Raw genomic sequence first — 21497 nt, 5'->3', positions numbered from 1 at the left:
GCTCCCGAATTCCGCGGGGCGGACTCGCCAGGCCCTCCGGCCGCCGCGCGGAAAATGGCGGCGGCCGCCGCGGCGCGGGTTCGAGGACGCTGCTCCCGGTGGCCGCGACCCGGCGGGGCCGGGGCGGGGGAAGGAAGACGGGGCGCCCCCCCCCCCCCCCAAGCCGGGACTGTCATGTGAATTCTAAAAGGAAACATCTTCTTTGAGGAGGGTCAGCACAGTATCTGGACGAGAGCATCAGAGCCGCTGAAAACGCCGCCATCCAGAGACCGCCACTGCTGACGCTCGTGTGCATTTCTTTTTGCAGAGTTTTACCGGCTGTGTGTGATCCCCAGTATATTTTTGACCTTTGACTCGATGAATGGAACGCAGAGCGAAAAGTAGCCGCACGTTTGCACGCAGTGTAAATCCTTGCTTGTCTGGCGCCCGGATCGAGACAGGGAACATCAGCGTCCCCCTTCCGGTCACTTCAGATTCATTTTTGAGATGGGATTTTATGGCACATAACAGTTTGTCAGTTTCCTCGCTTGTCGTCATCTTGTCCGCGTATTTCAGTTAATGTTTTCTCCTAGCATGATTTTAAGGGGCTCATGGTCCACCTCTTGGGAGTCTTAAGTCCCTGCTTTTGGACAGTACTTTTTCCCTCCTTTATTAAGAAAAATAAGACTATTAAGTGAGTAAGCTCTTGAAATTAAAAAAAAAAAAAAAGCCATTAGTAATATACACCACTATCCTTGTCTAGGAACATGAAACATCAATCAATTCTAAATACAACACCCACAGGGCCTGGTGTGTTTCAGAGAAGGAACGACCTGGAATGGGCCTCACTATAGGAGGGAAAGAGGAACGGTGTCTGGGGCTCTCAGTGAAGCCAGTGGGGGTGAAGGGCATCTCACCATCCTGGTTATTCTGGCAGCTGAGACCCCCCCCCCCCCCCAGAGGTTCTCCATGTCAAACGGGATAGGAGTCTTGGCATGTGCTTGTGGCCAGGTGTGAGCATAGCAGGCATTTTAACAGTGAGTCCCGAGGCAGCCTGCCAAGGGTGTCAGAGAAGCAGAGGCCAGAAGGTTCTGTCGATGTCCCCAGGGCCAGACACGGGTCAGCTAGCCCCAGATTACTGATTACATCTCCAGATATCCAGACGGAAGTCACTTCCTTATTGCTTTTGATGGCCCCGGGGGTGAATTGTAACTGGGAAGGAATGTCAGCTAGGGAGTGGTGGAAACAGCTTGGCCTTGGCCACAAGGCAGAGTCACTGAGAGGAGAAGCCAGTGCCTTTTCCACCGAGGCCAAGAGTCCAGAAGCTACTGGAAGAAATGCTTCACACCCAAGGCAAGACCAGAGACACTCTGGAATCCCCCTGCTCAGATTTTTGGATACACCTGTCAGGTCCCCGCCCTCCTGGGGACCAGGATGTGGAACCAACAGCCAGTTTTTCTAAACTACAGTGTGGTAATGCAATCAGATGAAGGGACGAAAGAGATTTGGGCAGATATAATTAAAGGGTCCTTTTAAAAGTTAGACGCCTGCTTGCCAGGGCCAACTAAAGTGACGGGAGTGAGGCAGTTATGCTGATGTGCAGGGCTGAAGGCTCTTGTGTACAATTTTGATACTTTGTGTATCTTGCGTTTTTTGCATTGATATATATATATATTTTTTAATATATTGCATTATTCTTAAATTTATCTTGACTGCTGAGTTTTTTTGGAGCCACCCACACTTGTACTTTGCACCGGGGGGCAGGAGTGGTGGTGGGGAATGCCTCACTTGCTTCACCGTCATCCCAGCCTGCGGCTCACTGAAATTCTGTGACTGCCCAGAAATCACACAGAACTGTTTTTTGTTTTTTTTTAACCTTAGAACCAAACTCTATTAAAACACACACATGTACACACACACACACACACACACACACACACAACTTCTGTTTAAAAATACAGAAAATTTCATGGGGTGCCTGGGTGGTGCAGTCGGTTAAGCGTCTGACTTCAGCCAGGTCACGATCTCGCGGTCCGTGAGTTCGAGCCCCGCTTCAGGCTCTGGGCTGATGGCTCAGAGCCTGGAGCCTGTTTCCGATTCTGTGTCTCCCTCTCTTCTGCCCCTCCCCCGTTCACGCTCTGTCTCTCTCTGTCCCAAAAATAAATAAAAAACGTTGAAAAAAAAAATTAAAAAAAAAAAATACAGAAAATTTCAAAATTACGCAACAGTCATTGTCCAGTTAAACACAAAAAGAAGGTAATCGCCAACATGAGCAAGGTGTGGGGAAAACGGTGAATATTTAGAATTCATGAAATACTGGAACAGAATGTAAACTGATACTAGCTGTTTGGGTTGTAATGTAGCAAATGCTTCTGTCCAGGCATTTCCTCTTCTAGAGAATATGCACTAAAAGAAACAGTAGTCAGTAAAGTGTCTGACTTTTGATTTTGGCTCAAGTCATGATCTCTTGGTTCCTGACATCAAGCCTCACATCTGGCTCTGTGCTGACAGTGCAGAGCCTGTTTAGGATTCTCTGTCCCTCTCTCTCTGCCCCTCCCCTGCTCTCTCTCAAAAAATAAATGAGCATTAAAAAAATAAAATAAAGTTAAGGGTGAATGCAATGATGGACCCTCAAGACTGTTCTCATCAGAACTGTGTTTGTAATAATGAAGCACCAGGAGCCATCTTGACTGTTCTCTTGTTCAAGTTCAGCCTGGATTTACAAGGGAGGCAGGGAAGCTGGCCCTGGAGTGAGTGAATACACAGGGACACTTGACTAAAAGGATGTGGCAGCGAGAACTCCAGAAATAACTGCTATGGAGAAGGAAGGCTGCAGAAGTTATAGCAAGGGCTGCCTCACCCCTGAGAAAAACATGTTAACTTTGGCTTCTCCGTCTCTGCTTCGTGTGGCATCATCTCAGACCCAGGCGATTGCTCTCTTAGAAAAACTTTTTACTTGGCTTCTATTTTCCAAGGGGCTGAAAACGTTCCAACTCTCCAAAGCCCGTCAAAGACGTCCTAGATCTTTCTGCTCTACACATTCCTTTTCCAGCAAATGCCAACCGGGACCTGAACACTGAGAGAAGGGTAATGCTCTGTGGAGTGGGTGTCCTCTCTGCAACGCAGCTCTGGGGAACAGCCTCATTGCAGGCTGGGTTCTTGGGGGTGACACCTGTGAAAGGAAGTGGGAGGAAGCCGACCCGGAGGAGGGTGGGGGGAGCTGTCAGGTGGCGATATAGACCTGCCAACCTGTGGGGTGGCTCAGGACAAAGACTGCCTGGCGGAGGAACCCCGTGTCACAGGCCAGGGCCACTCCGGGAGGAGTGCAAACTGTAGCGGCCAACAGCTAACAGCTGGAGGCTGTTCGCTTGCTTCTCCACTCTTCCGAAGGAAAAACACCCTGGAAACTGGTAGAACGTTTAAATTTTCACTGGGAGCCAGGGTGGCGTAATCCAGGACCTTAGCCTCCTGATTAACTGACAGTAAGTAAAGGCCACTCCTAAATCAGTGACGGGAGATGGAACTTGAATCCGGTGGCTGCAAAGAGGCAAAAACACTGCAGATTTGGGCGGGGCGGGGGGATGGAGGGGGGAACTTTAGGCTTTTTTTTTTTACTTTAGGCATTTTTTTAAGGCATTTCGATTTTCGTGGTAATTTTCTTTTATGCCAGATTTTCATTCTCTTTTTTTTTTCTTTTATTTTGAGAGAGAGAAAACGAGCGGGGGAGGAGCAGAGAGGGAGACAGAATCCCAAGCAGGGTCCACAGTATGAGCCCAGAGCTGGACGCAGGGCTCAAACTCGTGAACCCGTGAGATCACGCCCTGAGTCAAAATCGAGTCGGACGAGGAGGTGGTTCAGTCGACACCAGGGAAATTTGGCTCACTAGTCAGGTCTTGATTTTTTTTTTTTTTTTAAGTAAGCTCTGTGCCCTTCATGGGACTTGAACTCACGACCCTGAGATCAAGCGTCGCATGCTGTACTGTCTGAGCCAGCCAGGCGCCCCTGGGCTTGAATATTTTTCAATGGTTTCATTAAAAGTTTGCCACATTTTTTCATGGCCAGAGGGGACTTGGGGCAGCATGGATACCCTTTACATTGGAGAAATGGAATTCCGGAAGCTGGAAGGTTTATGTCTGTTGGCGTATCAGCTGTGGGTGCTGTCTAGCTAGTCCCTATGTGACAATAAACGTGACTTTCTCAGTTTGTCTTTGCCCCATGTGACCATGTGGGCTGCACTTGTCTCTGGAGATGTTTTCCAGCCTCATTTTACTAAACCCAAAGGCCCTGCTTACTGATGCTCACCAGGCGCACCTGAGTGGCTCAGTCGGTTGCATGTCTGACTTTGGTTCAGGCCATGATCTCACAGTTTGTAAGTTCAAGCCCCACACCTGGCTCGCTATTGTCTATGCAGAGCCCGCTCCAGATCCTCTGTCCCCCTCTCTCTGCCCCTCTCAAGCGTGTGCTCTCTCAAAAATGAATAAAATGTTAAAAAAAAAAAAATGCTGACCAAATGCATCTGATGGAAACTGAGGCTTAGTGAGTAGGGGCTCGCGCAGAGATCGGCCTCACTGGCAGGCACGGCCCTGTCATTCCGTCAACGGCAAGATGAAGACGCTGTCTTTTTCGGACTACGACAGAGCTCTTCTAATATGGGGTATAGTTTGTGACTGTAAAAAGGAGAGACTTGTTCCTATTATCAGAATTTAATGGTGGAGTTGAAATGTCTTCAGCGACACAGACAAAGACCAGGGTCACTGTGAGGAGATCCACCCGACCAAGGAGTGAGCAAGTATACGAAGGTGGCTGGGGGTCAGGACAGAGGTTCCAGTCCTGCTGTCCTTGCCACCTGCCAACTGTGTGAAGCTATGGTCCGGGCCCCTTTTCCCACTTTACATTCTGATTGGTTTTCTCTAATACATATTGTTCTCGTTCTCTGAGTAGGCTCTAACGGACTCCGGTCAAGTCACTTTAATTGCAGGCTCTGAATATCCACAGTGTAAACTTCCTGCGTTATTGGATGGATATGTCACCACATATTGGGGAATCGTCACCACAAAATGTTTCGTAAACCTACTCTGAGTGGTCTGGAAACTCACCTCGTATGTTATCAGTTACTTTTCCTGAGGGCCTACTATGTCTCTGGTGCCATAGGAGCTATTTGATATTTTACTTGGCTTCACCTTTACAACGAATCTGCTCTTGAATTCTTCTATTGTACAACTTTACCTTCTTTGGTGGTCTTTATTCTAATTTTTTCTTGTTTTGTCGTATATGCGACAACTTCCTTTAAAGAGCCTTCTGCTGGTCCCCTTCTGTTCCCCCCTAAGAGGTTTTCTGCTTTGGGCTTCCATTCATATTTTGACAGTATTATAAAGCCTCTTGCATTTAAAAAAAATTTTTTTTCAACGTTTATTTATTTTTGAGACAGAGAGAGACAGAGGACGAACGGGGGAGGGTCAGAGAGAGGGAGGCACAGAATCTGAAACAGGCTCCAGACTCTGAGCTGTCAGCACAGAGCCCGACGCGGGGCTCGAACTCACTGACCGCAAGATCATGACCTGAGCCGAAATCGGCCGCTTAACCGACTGAGCCACCCAGGTGACCCAAGCCGCTTGCATTTTTATGGAGATGGTTTTGAACATTTAATCCGTTGTCCGGTCCATTGATATCTTCTCTTTCTGAAGGGACATTTTCCCGAGAATAATATAGTAATAGAGACTCCCAAAACATTTCAAGAAATTCTGGCCCAGGACTTAGGTTCCCCATCTCCCCCAGGATAACAATTAGCCAAGCAATCCACGGGTTCCTTAAGAGACGGACCTGTACTCTCCACACCTTTCTAAGCACTGCTTTGAGGTTCTGAGGTTTCTTAGCCAGCACGGGCTCAAAAAGGCAACCCGTCTGCTCTATGAACACTTGGAGCCACTCTCAAGACCTAGTTCCTCGTTCCCTATTTTGATTTTCCTCTACAGGGCATGACCCTTATTTTCGTTCTTATACTCTCAACTCAGTTTCTTCGATAGATGTTTCCAAAGATTAAATGGGTTTCAGACCAAATTTGTTCTAGAGGCTCGAGTTGTCCAGCTGGCCAGTGGCCTGCACCGAGGACTTCTGTGCCTTCGCCCGAAGACATCGTGTGGCATGGGGGCATGGCCACGAGGGAGGGAAGCAACAGGTGCTGCACCAGCGAGGCTGGGGGCTTGGAGCGGAGGCAGCGGTGGGCCCGGGAGTCGAGTCCGGATGGGCGACGGCCGAGGATGGGGCAAGGAAATCCGAGGTCTGAGGTTGGGCCCGAGTCCCCGGAGGCGCGACAGACCAACGCTGCCCGCTCAGCAGAGCGGGTGCGGAGGGCCTAGACAGCTTTGTCCTACCGTCGGGAGCTGAGACACTAATCGCCTCTCTGCCCGCCCCCTTAAGCCCAGGGTTGGACCTGCGCCTGGGCTTTTAGCCCCATCCCGCGCCCGCCGAGCCAATCGGCGGCTGAGGTTCCACGCGCGTCACAATGGGCATCTGTGACGTCGGGGGGGGGGGGTCACCTCGCCACGTGACCCCACCCCGGAAGTCCTTCACGAAATTCCTCCTCCTGACTCCCGGTACTTTTCAGCTGCCGCCTTCCTCTCATCCCATCCCACACGTCCTCCATCCGTTCAGAATCCGATGTCGGTCCCCGGCCCGTCTTTACGCCACCGCGGGAAGAGGAAAACTCCTCGAACCCGCTGTACCAGCGCCAAGCTGCCTGCCCCGGGGCTGCTTCCCCGACGTCCAGGGCGCGGGTTGAGTCGGAACCCGGACGCCAGCTAGAATTCCCGAATCCGAGGGGACCTCCGCCTCTGCCTCGCTGGGCTCTGACCACGCCCCTTCCTAAGCCCCGCCCAGGGCTTGCGGGGAGGTTTCCGTGGCGACAGTAAACAACACTCAAGAGCTGCGGGAGCCGTCGCAGCCCTGCTCCCCCAGCCCACGCTCCTGCAAATAAGGTGATCGAGAATGACAGCGAAGTTGTTATGAACTGAAACCGGGACACATGGGGGCCCAGGTGGGGGCCAGGCCTGGGAGGGCCAGCCTGGGGGTCCAGGACACGTGGGCTGTGGTGCGAGGGTCTGCAACCCCCGGAAGAGGCAGCAGCAACTGGAGAACCAGGGATTGAGATCTAAGGGAGCAGACGTGCAGGTGGAGCCGGATGTTGCGTGGGCCCAGGCAGCAGAGGTGGGATAAGACACCGGGAGCAAGAGGGACTCGTTCAAGCAAGACCTTGTAGTGTTTTCCTAGGAAGGAGCAGGCAACCTGCCCGGGCGGGGGTTCTCCCAGGCTAGGAGTACGAGCGGCGGACAAGTAAGCATTGCGTGCTGGAGGGGGGGGGGGGGCGGGGGGGGGGAAGGGGATAGATTTGTTTTTACATCCACAGAGTTTAAATTAAAGGCTAAATAGTTCTAGAATCCTGTATTAAAACAGCACCCCAGACCCCCCCAGTCCATTTCTTTCTCTCGCGGGAAGCCATTTTCAGAGTTTTGTGCTTCTTTCTTTGTTTCTGTGCACCCCACGTTTATTTCGCCTTCTGTTGTCTTGCCTTCTGCCTGAGCTGTGGGATCTGTGCATGTGCCTCCTATTTACAAAGGGGATGGCTCCGTTAAGTTAAATATTTTGATGACAAGTTTTGATCATAGTTTTCATTCCCTCTGACGCCTTGTTTTCGTGAGCTAGACAAACTTTGTTTTTACTCATAGTTTCTTTGTGTAGATCTTGTGCTGGTTACTTTTTTAACTTTTGTTTTTTTAAGTTTATTTTGAGAGAGAGAGTGTATGTGAGCGGGGGAGGGGCAGAGAGAGAGAGAGAGAGAGAGAGAGAGAGAGAGAGATAACCCCAGAAAGCAGTGCTGAGCTCCTTGGAAGCGAGGGGTCGGGGGTCGATCCCATCAACCAGGAGATCATTACCTGAGCCGAAATTCAGAGTCCGTGGCTTGACCACTGAGTCACCAAGGCGCCCCTGGTTTCTTTTAAATAATATTTTTGTATTAGGTAAATTCTCCTGAAAGGGCTTCTTTGCCAGGGATTGTTTCCCTTCTCATGAAAAAAAAAGAGACATGATATATTACAGCTATGTGTCTTATATGGTAGCCTCTGGCTACTATATTGTGGTATTTAAATATAAAGGTATTCACACCTTGACGATATTGTTTTTCAATTCATGAACATGAGTTATCTTTCCATTCTTGCACATCTGCTTTCATTTCTTTCAGCAATGTTCTGTAGTTTTCAGTGTACAAATCTTTTTGCCTTCTTGGTTAAGTTTATACCTAAATATTGGATTCTTTTTGATGCTGTTGTAAATGGAATTGTCTTCTTAATTTCCTTTGGGGATTGTGCATTGTTAGTATATAGAAATGCAATAGACTTTTGTGTGTTGATTTTGTATCTTATTACTTTGCTGAATTCATGTATTCTAAGTTTGTGTGTGTATTCTTAAGGATTTTCAACATATAAGATCATGTCATCTGTGGTTTTACTTCTTCCTTTCCCATTTGAATGCTCTTGTTTCTTTTTCATGCCCAATTCCTCTGGCTAGTATTACGTTGAATAGAAGTGGAGAGAGTGGGCATCCTTGCCTCGTTCCTGATGTTGGAGGAAAAGCTTTCAGTCTTTCGTCATTGAGTATGTTCACTGTGGGTTTTTATATATGACTCTTATTGTGTTGAAAGGGGATTGAATTGGTCAGATGTTTACTCTGTATCCATTGAGATGATCATGTGTTTTTAGTCCTTTATTCTGTTAATGTGCCATATTACACAGAGTGATTTTCGAATGTTGAACCATTCTTGCATTCCAGGAATAAACTCCATTTGGGCATGTTGGATAATACTTTAAATATACTGCTGAATTCAGTTTGCTAGTATTTTGTTGAGGATTTTTACATCAATGTTTATTAGAGATATTTTGGTCTGTAGTTTTTTTTTTTTTTCTTACAGTATCTTTGTCTGGCTTTGGTATTAGGACAATGTCGGCCTCGTAGAATGAGTTAGGATGTGTTCCCTCCTCTTCAGTTTTTTTTTTTTTAATTTTTTTTTTAACGTTTGTTTTTTTTATTTATTTTTGAGACAGAGAGAGACAGAGCATGAACGGGGGAGGGTCAGAGAGAGAGAGGGAGACACAGAATCGGAAGCAGGCTCCAGGCTCTGAGCCATCAGCCCAGAGCCCGACGCGGGGCTCGAACTCACGGACCGCGAGATCGTGACCTGAGCCGAAGTCGGACGCTCAACCGACTGAGCCACCCAGGCGCCCCAAAGTTTTTTAAGAGTTTGAGCAGGATGGTGCAAGTTTTTCTTTAAAGCTTTTTTAAAAAAATTATTATTTTCAGTAGGCTCCATGCCCAACAGGAGACTTGAACTCACAACCCTGAGATCAAGAGATCTACAGACTGAGCCGGCCAGGTACCCCGGTATAAGTTGTCCTTTAAATGTTTGGTGGAATTCACCAGTGAGACCATCAGGTTCTTTGTTGGGAGTTTTTTTTTTTTTTTTTTTGTTTTTTTTTTGTTTTTGATTGATTTAATCTCCTTACTAGTTATCATCTATGGATTTTCTAATTTTTTCTATTTTTAGTGTTATTAGCAATCGGTCCATCCCATCTAGGCTATCCAGTTTGTGGGCATACAGATGTTCACAGTGCTCTTATACGTTTTATTTCTGTAGAATTGGTAGTCACGTCCCCACTTTCATTCTGAATGTTATTTATTTTAAGTAATTCCAGCTAATGGTTTGTCAATTTTGTTGGTCTTTTCAAAGAATGAGCTTTTGATTTCATTGATTTCTCTATGGTCTATTCTGTCTGTTCGAATCTTCACCATTTCCCTCCTGACAGGTTTATGTTTGCTTTACTCTTTTTCTGGTTTCTTAAGCTGTAAATTTAAGGTTGTCACGTCAAGATTTTTCTTTATTGAGGAAAAGACTTTTTTATTTAAAAAAATTTTTTAATGCTTGTTTTTGAGGGAGAGGCACAGCGTGAATGGGGGAGGGGCAGAGAGACAGGGAGACGCAGAATCCCAAGCAGCTCCAGGCTCCGAGCTGTCAGCACAGGGCACGACGCGGGGCCCGAACTCACCAACTGCGAGATCATGACCTGAGCCGAAGCCGGACGCTTCCCTGACTGAGCCACCCAGGTGCCCCTCTACACCACTCATCTTAAGACATGGAACAGAATCAGTATCTTTGATGCTTTCTATGTGCCCCCCTCATTGCATCTCCTTCCTTTACCTCCTCGCACAATCACTAACAGGCAATTGATAATTACAAAATTAAGGACACTCATCCTTCAGAGGTAGTGACTGAAGGAACTCCTCACACTGCTGGGTCATAGGGCATGGCCACATACAGATACTAAGTCGCGTCTAAATGCATTCCAACATGCAACAACACATGCCTTCACCTCTGTGTAAGAGAACCCCGCCTTAATTCCTTGCAGACTTCCTGTTTTAATGTTTCTTTTTAGGCTTTGCTTCTCACCCAGACAATAAAGAACAATCACTCCTTTCTTCTGAATTATAGTTCCCTGCATATGTGTCTTCTATCTCCGGATTGACAGCGTGAGTCACATTTGTCCGTGCTTCCCTTTGTTCCCTGCTCAGGTGCAGAGTCCAGAGGGGGTCCTGCCCCAGCCTGTGCAACTTGTCGCCTTTCTTTTAAGGGAGGAGTTTGGGTCGTGCTTTCAGGATGCCACTCTCCTCTTGGAAATACGCACTCGGATGCTTCCCTTTGCATCTTCTGTCCCACTTTACCCACACATATGTTCAGTCTTTACTGTTCATTTTGTGGATCTGAATTTGTAGCTGTTTCCCCTGCATTTTTGGAGAAAAGAAGTGGAATAGGACCATCTTAAACCCAAAACACCCTGGGAAGCATTTAAAAGAAAAGAAAAGAAAAAAAAAAGATAACTCAGTCCAATCCCAGGCCTAACAAGGCAGCATTTCCGAATGGAGCTCCCAAGCCTCTGTATATTTTTTTTAATGCTTATTTATTTTGAGAGAGAGAGAGCGTGTGTGTGAGCAGGGGAGGGGCAGAGAGAGGGGGAGAGAGAATCCCAAGCAGGCTCTGTGCTGCCAGCACCATGCCCGACTTGGGGCTCGAACTCACAAAACCACGAGATCACAACCTGAGCCTAAATCAAGAATCAGACACATAACAAGCATCTGTATTTTTTTTTTTATTTTTTTAACGTTTATTTATTTTTGAGACAGAGAGAGAGAGAGCATGAACAGGGGAGGGGCAGAGAGAGAGGGAGACACAGAATCTGAAACAGGCTCCAGGCTCTGAGCTGTCAGCACAGAGCCCGACGCAGGGCTCGAACTCATGGACCGTGAGATCATGACCTGAGCCGAAGTCGGACACTTAACCGACCAAGCCACCCAGGCGCCCCAAGCATCTGTGTTTTTAAATAAGCATAAAGCCAAGTTTAACAACCACTCAACTAAAATGCCTGTGTTCGATTTAAGTCATTTTCTCTTTTATTCTTTCATGGGCAAACATTCCTTTAATCCTTCGAGAAAAGACTATTATTCCTAAATACTTCCTATGTACATTAGTTTTCTTGTTGCTATTATCACGTATTAACACAAATTTATCATCGTCCTTCTCTGGAGGTCTGACGTCCAAAATCAAGGTGTTACCAGGGCTGCATTCCTCTTGGAGCTTCCAGGAGAGGATCGGTGTCCTTGTCTTTTCCAGATGCAAGAGGCCTCTGCATCGCATGGTTTGGGGCCCCTTCCTCACGTCACTCCATTCTCCTTGCTTGGGTGATGGTATCTCCTACCGGTGATGTGTCTCCATCCAGATAATCCAGCATAATCTCCCCTTCTCAAGATTCTTTTTTTTTTTTTCTTTTATTATTTTTTTTTAATGTTTATTTATTTTTGAGGCAGAGCATGAATGGGGAAGGGTCAGAGAGAGGGAGACACAGAATCCGAAACAGGCTCCAGGCTCTGAGCTGTCAGCACAGAGCCCCACACGGGGCTCGAACTCACGGACTGTGAGATCATGACCTGAGCTGAAGTCGGAGGCTTAACCGACTGAGCCACCCAGGCGCCCCTCCCCTTCTCAAGATTCTTAATCGTACCTACAAAGTCCCTTTTGCCATGTAGGGTGACGTATTCATGTTCTAATGTCCTGACGATTAGATGTGGATGTATTTGTGTTTTTTTTTAAATTTTAATAATATATTTTATTCAACCCAATATTCTAAAATACTACCATTTTGATATGTCATCAATAGAAAACATTATCAATGACATACTTTCTAGTATTTTTCCCCTACTAAGTCTTTGAAATATGATACATATTTTACACTTAGAGCACATCTCAATTTGGACTAGCCAAATTTCAAACTACATGTGGCTGGTGAATAGTATATTAGTGTGATTCAATACCATGCCAATCTTACTCAGTAACCATCACTTTGATCAAAGTAGATTCTTTTAAGATTTTTTTGGTTTTCATTTTTGTTTTTTGTTTGTTTCTTTATTTATTTACATCCAAGTTAGCATATAGTGCAATAATGATTTCAGGAGTAGATTCCTTAGTGACCCTTATCCATTGAGCCCATCCCCCCTCCCACCACCCCTCCCGTAACCCTCCGTTTGTTCTCCATATTTATGAGTCTCTTCTGTTTTGTCCCCCTCCCTGTTTTTTTATTATTTTTGTTTCCCTTCCCTTACGTTCATCTGTTGTCTCTTAAAGTCCTCATATGAGTGAAGTCATACGATTTTTGTCTTTTTCTAATTTCACTTAGCATAATACCCTCCAGTTCCATCCACGTAGTTGCAAATGGCAAGATTGCATTCTTTTTGATTGCCGAGTAATCCTCCATTGTATATATATACCGCATCTTCTTTATCCATTCATCCACTGATGGACATGTGGGCTCTTTCCATACTTTGGCTACTGTCAATAGTGCTGCTATCAACTTTGGGGTGCATGTGCCCCTATGAATCAGCGCTCCGGTATACTTTGGATAAGCTCTTAGTAGTGCAATTGCTGGGTCATAAGGTAGTTCTATTTTTAATTTTTTGAGGAACCTCCATACTGTCTTCCAGAGTGGCTGCACCAGTTTGCATTCCCAAGATGTGGATATATTTGGATGGCCATTATTCACCTTACCACATGAGTTAGAAAATTTATTTATATTCTCAAGGTCTACTCCAAGCATTTTTTTTTTTTTTTTGGTCTGTGAATCTTGCTACTCCTTTCTTCAGAGGTTGTATTTCTGTATTCAAACTCTCAGATAATTGTGCTCAGATTTTAAACTATCCTATTATAGATCCAGTATCTTTTCTTGAGTAATATTACGATCAGTGATGATAGGAATTCGTCTCCACTTGTTTCTTTTTTCAGTGAGGGTGATGGGGAGTGGGGCGGGGTGGGGGGAGAAGCTAGGAAAACATGTCTCTTCCCTATTCTAGTGTATTTTTCACCATTTTTACAAGATTTAAAAAAAAATGTTTATTCATTTTTGAGAGAGAGAGACAGAGCATGAGCAGGGCAGGGAGAGGCAGGGGGAGAGAGACAGAATCCCAAGCAGGCTCCAGGCTCTGAGCTGTCAGCACAGAGCCCGACGCGGGGCTCGAACCCACAAACCGTGCGATCATGACCTGAGCTGAAGTTGGAAGCTTAACAAACTGAGGCACCCAGGCACCCCCATTTGTCACCAATTTTGATACAATTCTGGTTTTCTAGCAATGAATTCTGTGGTAGAAGGATGCTGCTGACCTGGCGAAATGTGGGCATTTGCAAGTTGTGCATTTATATTTGTTGAATTCTTACCACATGTTGGATACAGTATTAGGTGCCTAATTTAAAGCATCTCATTTAATGTATTTAATTTATCCTTTACAAAAGCCCTATCAGCAGATGATAGTTGAATATGTAGTGTCTCAATTTTCTAGGGCTGCCATAACAAAGTGCCACAGACTAGGTGGCTTGAACAACAGAAATGCATTTCCTTGCCATTCCCGAAGGTAGAAGTCCAAGATCAAGGTGTCAGCATGGTTGGGCTCTTGTGGGGCCTCTCTCCTTGGCTTGTAGATGGCCACCTTCTCCTGTGTCTTTACATCCTCTGTATATGCTATTGAATATCCTCCTCTTATAAGAACACCAGTCATATCGGATTAGAACCCACCCATACGATTCATTTTAACTTAATTATTTCTTTAAAGGCCCCATCTCCAAATAGAGCTGGTTAGGACTCCAACATATGAATTTTAAGAGGGCCACGATTCAGCCAATAACATAGAGTAAAATGTCTTTTAGCAACTGGATAGCAGGGGTGGGATTTAAACTCCAGTCCATCTGTCTGTAACTCAAGAGCTGTGCTTAACTCTTTTACTTCATTCTGCTTTGGATTATTCATCCTTTTTCGTTAAGTTCCTATTTCTTGTGCAAAGGGATCCCTATTATTTGGGCCCTCTTCTGTAAGAGTTAACTTAAACAACGGGCACCATGCCTAAAATGGATTATTTCTTAAGTTTGATGCTAGTGTGTGCGTGTTTTTTGTTTTAATGTAAATTTTTTTTTAATTAAAAAAAAAAGGAAGGGGTACCTGGGTGACTCAGCTGGTCAAGCGTCCGACTTCGGCTGGGGTCATGATCTCACGGTTCGTGGGTTCGAGCCTGGTGTCAGTCTCTGTGCTGACTGCTCGGAGCCTGGAACCTGCTTTGGATTCTGTGTCTCCCTCTCTCTCTGCTCCTCCCCCTGTCTCTGTCTCTCTCTGAAAAATAAACATTAAAAATTTTTGAATTAAAAATTGTTAATTTTAATGTCAATTTTAGATATTTTTAAAACTCTTTTTGGGGCGCCTGGGTGGCTCAGTCGGTTAAGCGTCCAACTTCAGCTCAGGTCACGATCTCGCAGTCTGTGAGTTCGAGCCCCCTGTCGGGCTCTGGGCTGACTGCTTCCTGCTTCCGATTCTGTGTCTCCCTCTCTCTCTGTCCCTCCCCCATTCATGCTCTGTCTCTCTCTGTCTCAAAAATAAATAAACGTTAAAAAAAATTAAGAAAAAACTCTTTTTAAAAATATATGTATATATATTTTTTTATTTTAGGGGAGAGGAGCAGAGGGAGAGAGAGAATTCCACGCAGTCTCCACACTCAGCGTGGAGCCCGACACAGGGGTCAGTCCAATGACCCTGAGATCGTGACCTGAGCCGAAATCAAGAGTCGGACACTCAACTGACTGAGCCACCCACTGCCCTTTAAATTTTAGTTAACGTATACTGCAATATGGGTTTCAGGAGTAGAATTCAGTGACTGATCACTTACATACAACACCCACTGCTCATCACAGCAAGTGCCCTCCTTAATACCCATCAACCATCTAGCCCCTCCCCCACCCCACTTCCCTCCATCAGTCCTCAGTTTGTTCTGTCATTATGAGTCTCCTGTGGTTTGTTTCCCTCTCTACTTCCCCCCCCTTCCCGTATGTTCATCTGTTTTGTTTCTTAAATTCCACACATCAGTGAAATCGTACGGTATTTGTCTTTCTCTGCTGACTTATTTTCCTTTGCAGAATACAGTCTAGCTCCATCCAGGTCATTGCAAATGGCAAGATTTCTTTCCTTTTTTTTTTTTTTTTTTTTTTGTATTAGAGAGCATTTTCTGAATTTATTCAGAACGGCTCCGTTCTTTCCTAAAAGGTTATCAGTTCACATCCAAATGATGAGCTCTCATGCAGTTATGAAGGCGCACTTGTACAGAATTTTACCGAGCTCAGACGGTATGAGAGGTTTTGCATCCTGACCTTTTTCTTTCTGTGTTACATCACAAGCACTTTCCCACGCAATTAACATTCTTCACACATAGTTGGCAAACACATGGCAAGCATGAATACGCATATACATAGTCTGTTTGTAAATGCTTTTCAATGTCTTTCGGTTATTTTTTTCAACAAGTGCTTTTTAAATGCTTTGCTGGCACTTACTAATTGAGGAGAAAAAGGGACATCAGGAAAAAGGTAAAGAACAATGATAGGCTGATGGGGATCCGAGAATAGGCCAGGTCACAGATATTTCAGCTGTTTAGAAGAGGCAGTAATGAAATGAAGAATAAGGATACTTGGCGGGAATTTCTGTAGGAGAGGAAATTGAAATTCATCAAAAAGGGGTGGGACTCAGAGAAGATAATGAAAAGAAATTTTCATGCTGGGGAATGGAATAGGTTAAGATTTGAAGTTAGAGACCTGTCCATCCTATTCAGGAAATGATAGGAGAAGTGAAAGGAGAAAAGTCTGGATTCCCAGGTAGCAGTGAGGTGGTCGATTTTGCTTTAATTTTCATTTGTTTGCGTTTCATAAATATGAAAGATTTCAAACTTATGAAAATGTGTAGAACATTACATAGCAGACATCCAGTGTTTGATTCTTGGGCATTTTTTTTTAACTTGTTTTATTTTTTATTTTTTTTTAATTTACATCCAAACTAGCATATAGTGGAACAATGATTTCAGGACTGGATTCCTTAGCGCCCCTCCCCCATTGAGCCCATCCCCCCTCCCACCACCCCTCCCGTAACCCTCCGTTTGTTCTCCATATTTATGAGTCTCTTCTGTTTTGTCCCCCTTCCTGTTTTTGTATTATTTTTGCTTCCCTTCTCTTATGTTCATCTGTTTTGTCTCTTAAAGTCCTCATATGAGTGAAGTCCTATGATTTTTGTCTTTCTCTGACTGACCAATTTCACTTAGCATAATACCCTCCAGTTCCACCCACGTAGTTGCAAATGGCAAGATTGCATTCTTTTTGATTGCCGAGTAATACTCCATTGTATAGATATACCACATCTTCTTTATCCATTCATCCATCGATGGACATGTGGGCTCTTTCCATACTTTGCCAATTGTCAATAGTGCTGCTAGAAACACGGGGGTGCATGTGTCCCTTCGAAACAGCACACCTGTATCCCGTGGAGAAATGCCTGTTAGTGCAATTGCTGGGACATAGGGTAGTTCTATTTTTAGTTTTTTGAGGAACCTCCATACTGTCTTCCAGGGTGGCTGCACCAGCTTGCATTCCCACCAACAAGATTTCATTTCTTTTTGATGGCTGAGTAATTGGTTTCGGTATATATAGCAAACACTAAGAGTATCGTATTTTTCTTCCCTAATAGTTCAACTTTATTTCCGGTGATTTTCCCCGTTAACAATTAACGATGTATTAACAATGTAATTGTTAATAGCCCCTCGTCTGCTTTAGCACACTCATTTCATAGTCTCGATCCATCGTTTCTCAGACTTCTTTGCCCCACGCCATACGCCGTCCAGTGATTGTTCCTCTTTCGTGGAAGTCGTGCTGCTCTTTGCCCTGAGTTCATCTGTCTGCCCTCGCTCTGCGGGGTGACTTCCTCTGGCAGAGTACTGAGAGGAGATGGTGGCCAGACCCCGCTCTACGTCCGGCAATGGAGAGTTTGAGGAATAGGAGCTCTGGCGCTGAGAGCACATAGCATACCCCGTGGCCACTGACACTGGGAGCCTTAGACTCCAAGAAACCCTTCAGGTCAGGGCTTCACCTTCAAGCATCCAAGAAGGGGCAGCATTGGGATTACACTGGAGTCCACTGGGCCTGGAGGCCCGGAGCGAAAGAGGGGAGTCACGATTCCCTGGGAATGTTGGTTCCCATCCACTGTCCCCATTTCCTCATCTCGTGTTACTTGGATGTCACCTCTGATAACACCCATCTCAGCAGACTTGACCTTTGCTACTGATTGCTGCTGTGAGGGTGCGGGACAAACAGTGACTGTCAACAGGCAATGGTTGAGGAAAGCCCAGAACAGAGCTGAAATCATTACTGTTTTCCTCTCATAGCTGGAGTCTCCCTGTGCCCCAGGCTGCAGACACACCCCACTTAGCCCCCAACTCCCCCCCCCCCCCCACACAGACATGCACACACCACAGGCCAACCTTCCCTCCTTCCAGAGGTTTCTCATAATGTGGGTCTGCTGGTTCCTGGCTCCGTGTTTTCCGCCACAGGTTTTGTCAGGGGTGGATTTTTATGGACAGAGCCAGCAGCCTCGGCTATTGCCTCATTGTGGCAGGAACCAAACCTCCTGTTTGTGTTTTCAGTTCTATTTTAAATGCACATAGGGGCGCCTGGGTGGCTCAGTCGGTTGAGCATCCGACTTCGGCTCAGGTCGTGATCTCACGGTTCATGAGTCCGAGCCTCACATCAGGCTTGCTGCGGTCAGCACAGAGCCCACTTCAGATCCTCTTTCTCTCTCTCTCTGCCCTTCCCCTGCTTGTGCTCTCTCTAACAAAAATAAATAAATATTAAAAAAGTAAAATGCACATATTTTCTACAACTCTGATGAGTGCTGGGAACTCTGTGGCCTTTTCTTTCTTCATGTTTTTATTTATTTTTGAAGGAGAGAGAGAGAGGGCATGAGCAGGGGAGGGGCAGAGAGAGAGGGAGACAGAACGCGAAGCAGGCTCCAGGCTCTGAGCCATCAGCACAGAGCCTGATGCGGGGCTCGAACCCACGAACTGTGAGACCATGACCTGAGCCGAAGTCGGACGCTTAACTGACTCAGCCACCCAGGTGCCCCTCTGTGGCCTTTTCTTTACTCCAAACCTCAGCCTTCAGTCCTCCTGATGACCAGTGACTGGGACTGCCCCCAGAAGCCACATTCTCCACCCACCTCTGATGGCACTCCTCCCAGGTTCAAGCAGCTTCCAAGGCCCCATTGATTCCAGCCAATGCTCAAAATCCTTTGAAAGCCTTGATTTCTCTGCTTGGTTTTCATGGTCACTGCCTGGTCTCTCCTTCCCAACCCAGCTTTACCTCCGCTGCTCCCCAATATTTGCGTGTGCCCTTGCCATGCTGGTCTCCATGCACCTCGTCTAAAACTCCCTGTCACCTGGCCCTCTAGCCTCAACTGAAGTCCTGCCGTCCTCCAGCTTTTGACTTTCAATCTGTCCTTCACCCAAATCATATTAGGGGAGTTTTCCTTGACTAACTCCATACCGTTAAAATAATTTTATGATTTTATGGGGATGGAGCCAGGCTTTCAGCAAATAATTTCTGAAATGATTCCAATATGCAGTCAGTGTTGTGAACTATAATAGTAGAACATCTCTAAAATCCTTCGAAATTTTACAGTCTTCATATCAATACCCTTGTTGGAGGAGGCCAGCTGATCAGAGGGCGTGTGTTTATTTTCAGACAGACTAAACTTTTGCCCATTGCTAACTCCTCATAGCGAGCTGGGTTAGCCCCACACAATATCAAAACTCCTGCAGCATTTCCAACAAAAGAAACAAATAATAGTGATTGCATTAATTTTTGAAGGCTACTATAACAAAGCACCATAGAGTGGGTGGCTTATTAACAGAAACTTACTTTCTCACAATTCTGGAGCCCAGAAGTCCAAGATTAAGGGGTCATCAGATTCTATTTCACCTGAGGCCTCTCTCCATGACTTGTAGATGGCTGCCTTCTCCCTATGCTTTCACATGGTCTTTCCTCTGTGTGTCCCTGTCCTAATTTCCTCTTCTTATGGAGACAGCCATCATATTAAATTAAGCCCCACCCCAGTGACCTCACTTTAACATAATTACCTCTTTAAAGACCCTATCTCCAAATGTGGTCACATTCTGAGTTACTGGGGATTAGGACTTCAACATCTGAAGCCGGGGCTGGGGGGTGGGGGGCAGGGAGAGTTACAATAACAGTATTCTTTATATTCTTTGTTTCTTTTCTCTTTTTTTCCCCCTTCTTTGGTTCCAGGTGCTTAATTAAGATACAGTTAAAAATGCTAGCTGACCACTAAGCTAACGGCTGCATGACAGTGAATGAGTTTTTTTAGGGCGTCTGGGTGGCTCAGTCGGTTGAGCGTCCAACTTTGGCTCAGGTCACGATCTCCCAATTCATGGATTCAGGCCCCGTGTTGGGCTCTGTGCTGACAGATCAGAGCCTGAAGCCTGCTTCAGATTCTGTGTCTTCCTCTGTCTCGCCTCTCCCCTGCTTTTGCTCTCTCTCTCTCTCAAAAATAAATTAAAAAAAATTTCTTTAAGATGCAAAATTAGTTTTTTTTTTTTAAAGTCACTAACAAGCAAATAACAACAGCTCATAACAAGCAGTAGCAACAGGCCCCAGGGAGGTGGGAGAATTGTTTTCCAGTGTTGCCACATTATAATATTCAAAAGGTCTAATTTTCAACAAAAAACTATGAGACATGTGAAGAAACAAGAAATGAAGGACAATTCACTGGAAATGGGGAATGAATAGAAACTGTCTCTGAGGAAACCCAGGTGTTCACTTATTAAACAAAGACTTTATATCAACGTCCAAAGAGTGAGAGGAAACCGTGGACACAAGACAAAAGGATACCAGAGAAACAACGTCTCACCGAATAAAGAGTGTCAGTAAAAAGAAATTATAAAACAAATTCTGGAGATGAAAAGTACAACCACTGAAATTAAAAATTCACGAGAGTCCAACAGACCTGAGGAAACAGAAGAATCCATGAACTTGAAGATAAGCAAATTGATATTATTCCATCTGAGCAGTAGAAAAAGAATAGATAAAAATTAACAGAACCTAAGACGTCATGCATACCACCAGAAACTCCAGAGGGAGAGGAGAAAAAGAAATGAGCACAAAGATAGATAGTACCCAAGAATTTCCCAAATTTGATGGAAGACATGAATCTACACTTTCAACAAGGTCAAATAGGCTCCAAACAGGATAAACTCAAATAGAGTCATACCAAGACATATTAAAGTCAAATCATCAAAAACAAAAGATAAAGAATCTGGAAAGTAGCAAGAGAGAAGCAACCTCTCACATACAAGTGATCTTCAATAATATTAACAGCTAATTTCTCTTCAGAAACCACGGAAGCCAGAAAGCAGTTGACATATTTCAATGCTGAGACTTTAAAACATCAACCAAGAATTCTATATCCACCAAAACTAGCCTTCAAAAGAGAAAGAAATTAAGACTTTGCAGGTAAAAGCTTAGATAATTGACCACTAGTAGACCTGCTCCACAAGAAAGGCTAAAGAGAGTCAGGAACAAGACGGGAATGTCCACTCTCACCACTTTTATTCAAAACAGTACTGGAAGTCTTAACCACAGCCATTAGACAATAAAAAGAAATAAAAGGCGTCCAAATTGGTAGGGAAGAAGTAAAAATGTCACTATTTGCAGATAACATGATACTGTATCTAGCAAACGCTAAAGACTCCACCAAAAAACTATTACAACTAATAAATGAGTTCAATAAAGTTGCAGGATACAAAATTAATATAAAAAAATCTGTTGCATTTCTATACAGTAGTAACAAAATAGCAGAAAAATGAATTGCGAAAACAATCCCACTTACAGCTGTACCAAAAAGAATGAAATACCTAGGAATAAATTTAACCAAAGAGGTGAAGGACCTGTACTCTGAAAACTATAAGATATGGATGGGAAAAAAAAAAAAAAAATGACACAAATGGAAAGATATACTATGCTCATGGATTGGAAGAATCAATATTATTAAATTTTTCATACT

At 45.0% G+C, this 21497-nt stretch overlaps 1 long non-coding RNA gene across 4 annotated transcripts in view; it reads left to right on the top strand.

The window, feature by feature from the left end:
- The first annotated feature begins 6528 nt into the window (after window positions 1–6528).
- LOC109245797 (uncharacterized) overlaps window positions 6529–21497 on the top strand; it is a 69669-nt gene continuing 54700 nt past the window's right edge. For all 4 annotated transcript variants that reach the window (XR_008418588.1, XR_008418589.1, XR_008418587.1 and 1 more), the window contains exon 1: window positions 6529–7308. This is a non-coding gene — a long non-coding RNA (uncharacterized LOC109245797). The remainder of the gene's footprint in view (window positions 7309–21497) is intronic.

Source organism: Panthera pardus, unplaced genomic scaffold (genome assembly GCF_024362965.1).
Source record: "Panthera pardus isolate Hobbes unplaced genomic scaffold, ASM2436296v1 HiC_scaffold_3, whole genome shotgun sequence".
In the NCBI taxonomy this organism is placed as follows: Eukaryota; Metazoa; Chordata; class Mammalia; order Carnivora; family Felidae; genus Panthera; species Panthera pardus.
Note: the sequence above shows the minus strand (reverse complement) of the source record. Positions and strands in the feature narration are given on the sequence as shown.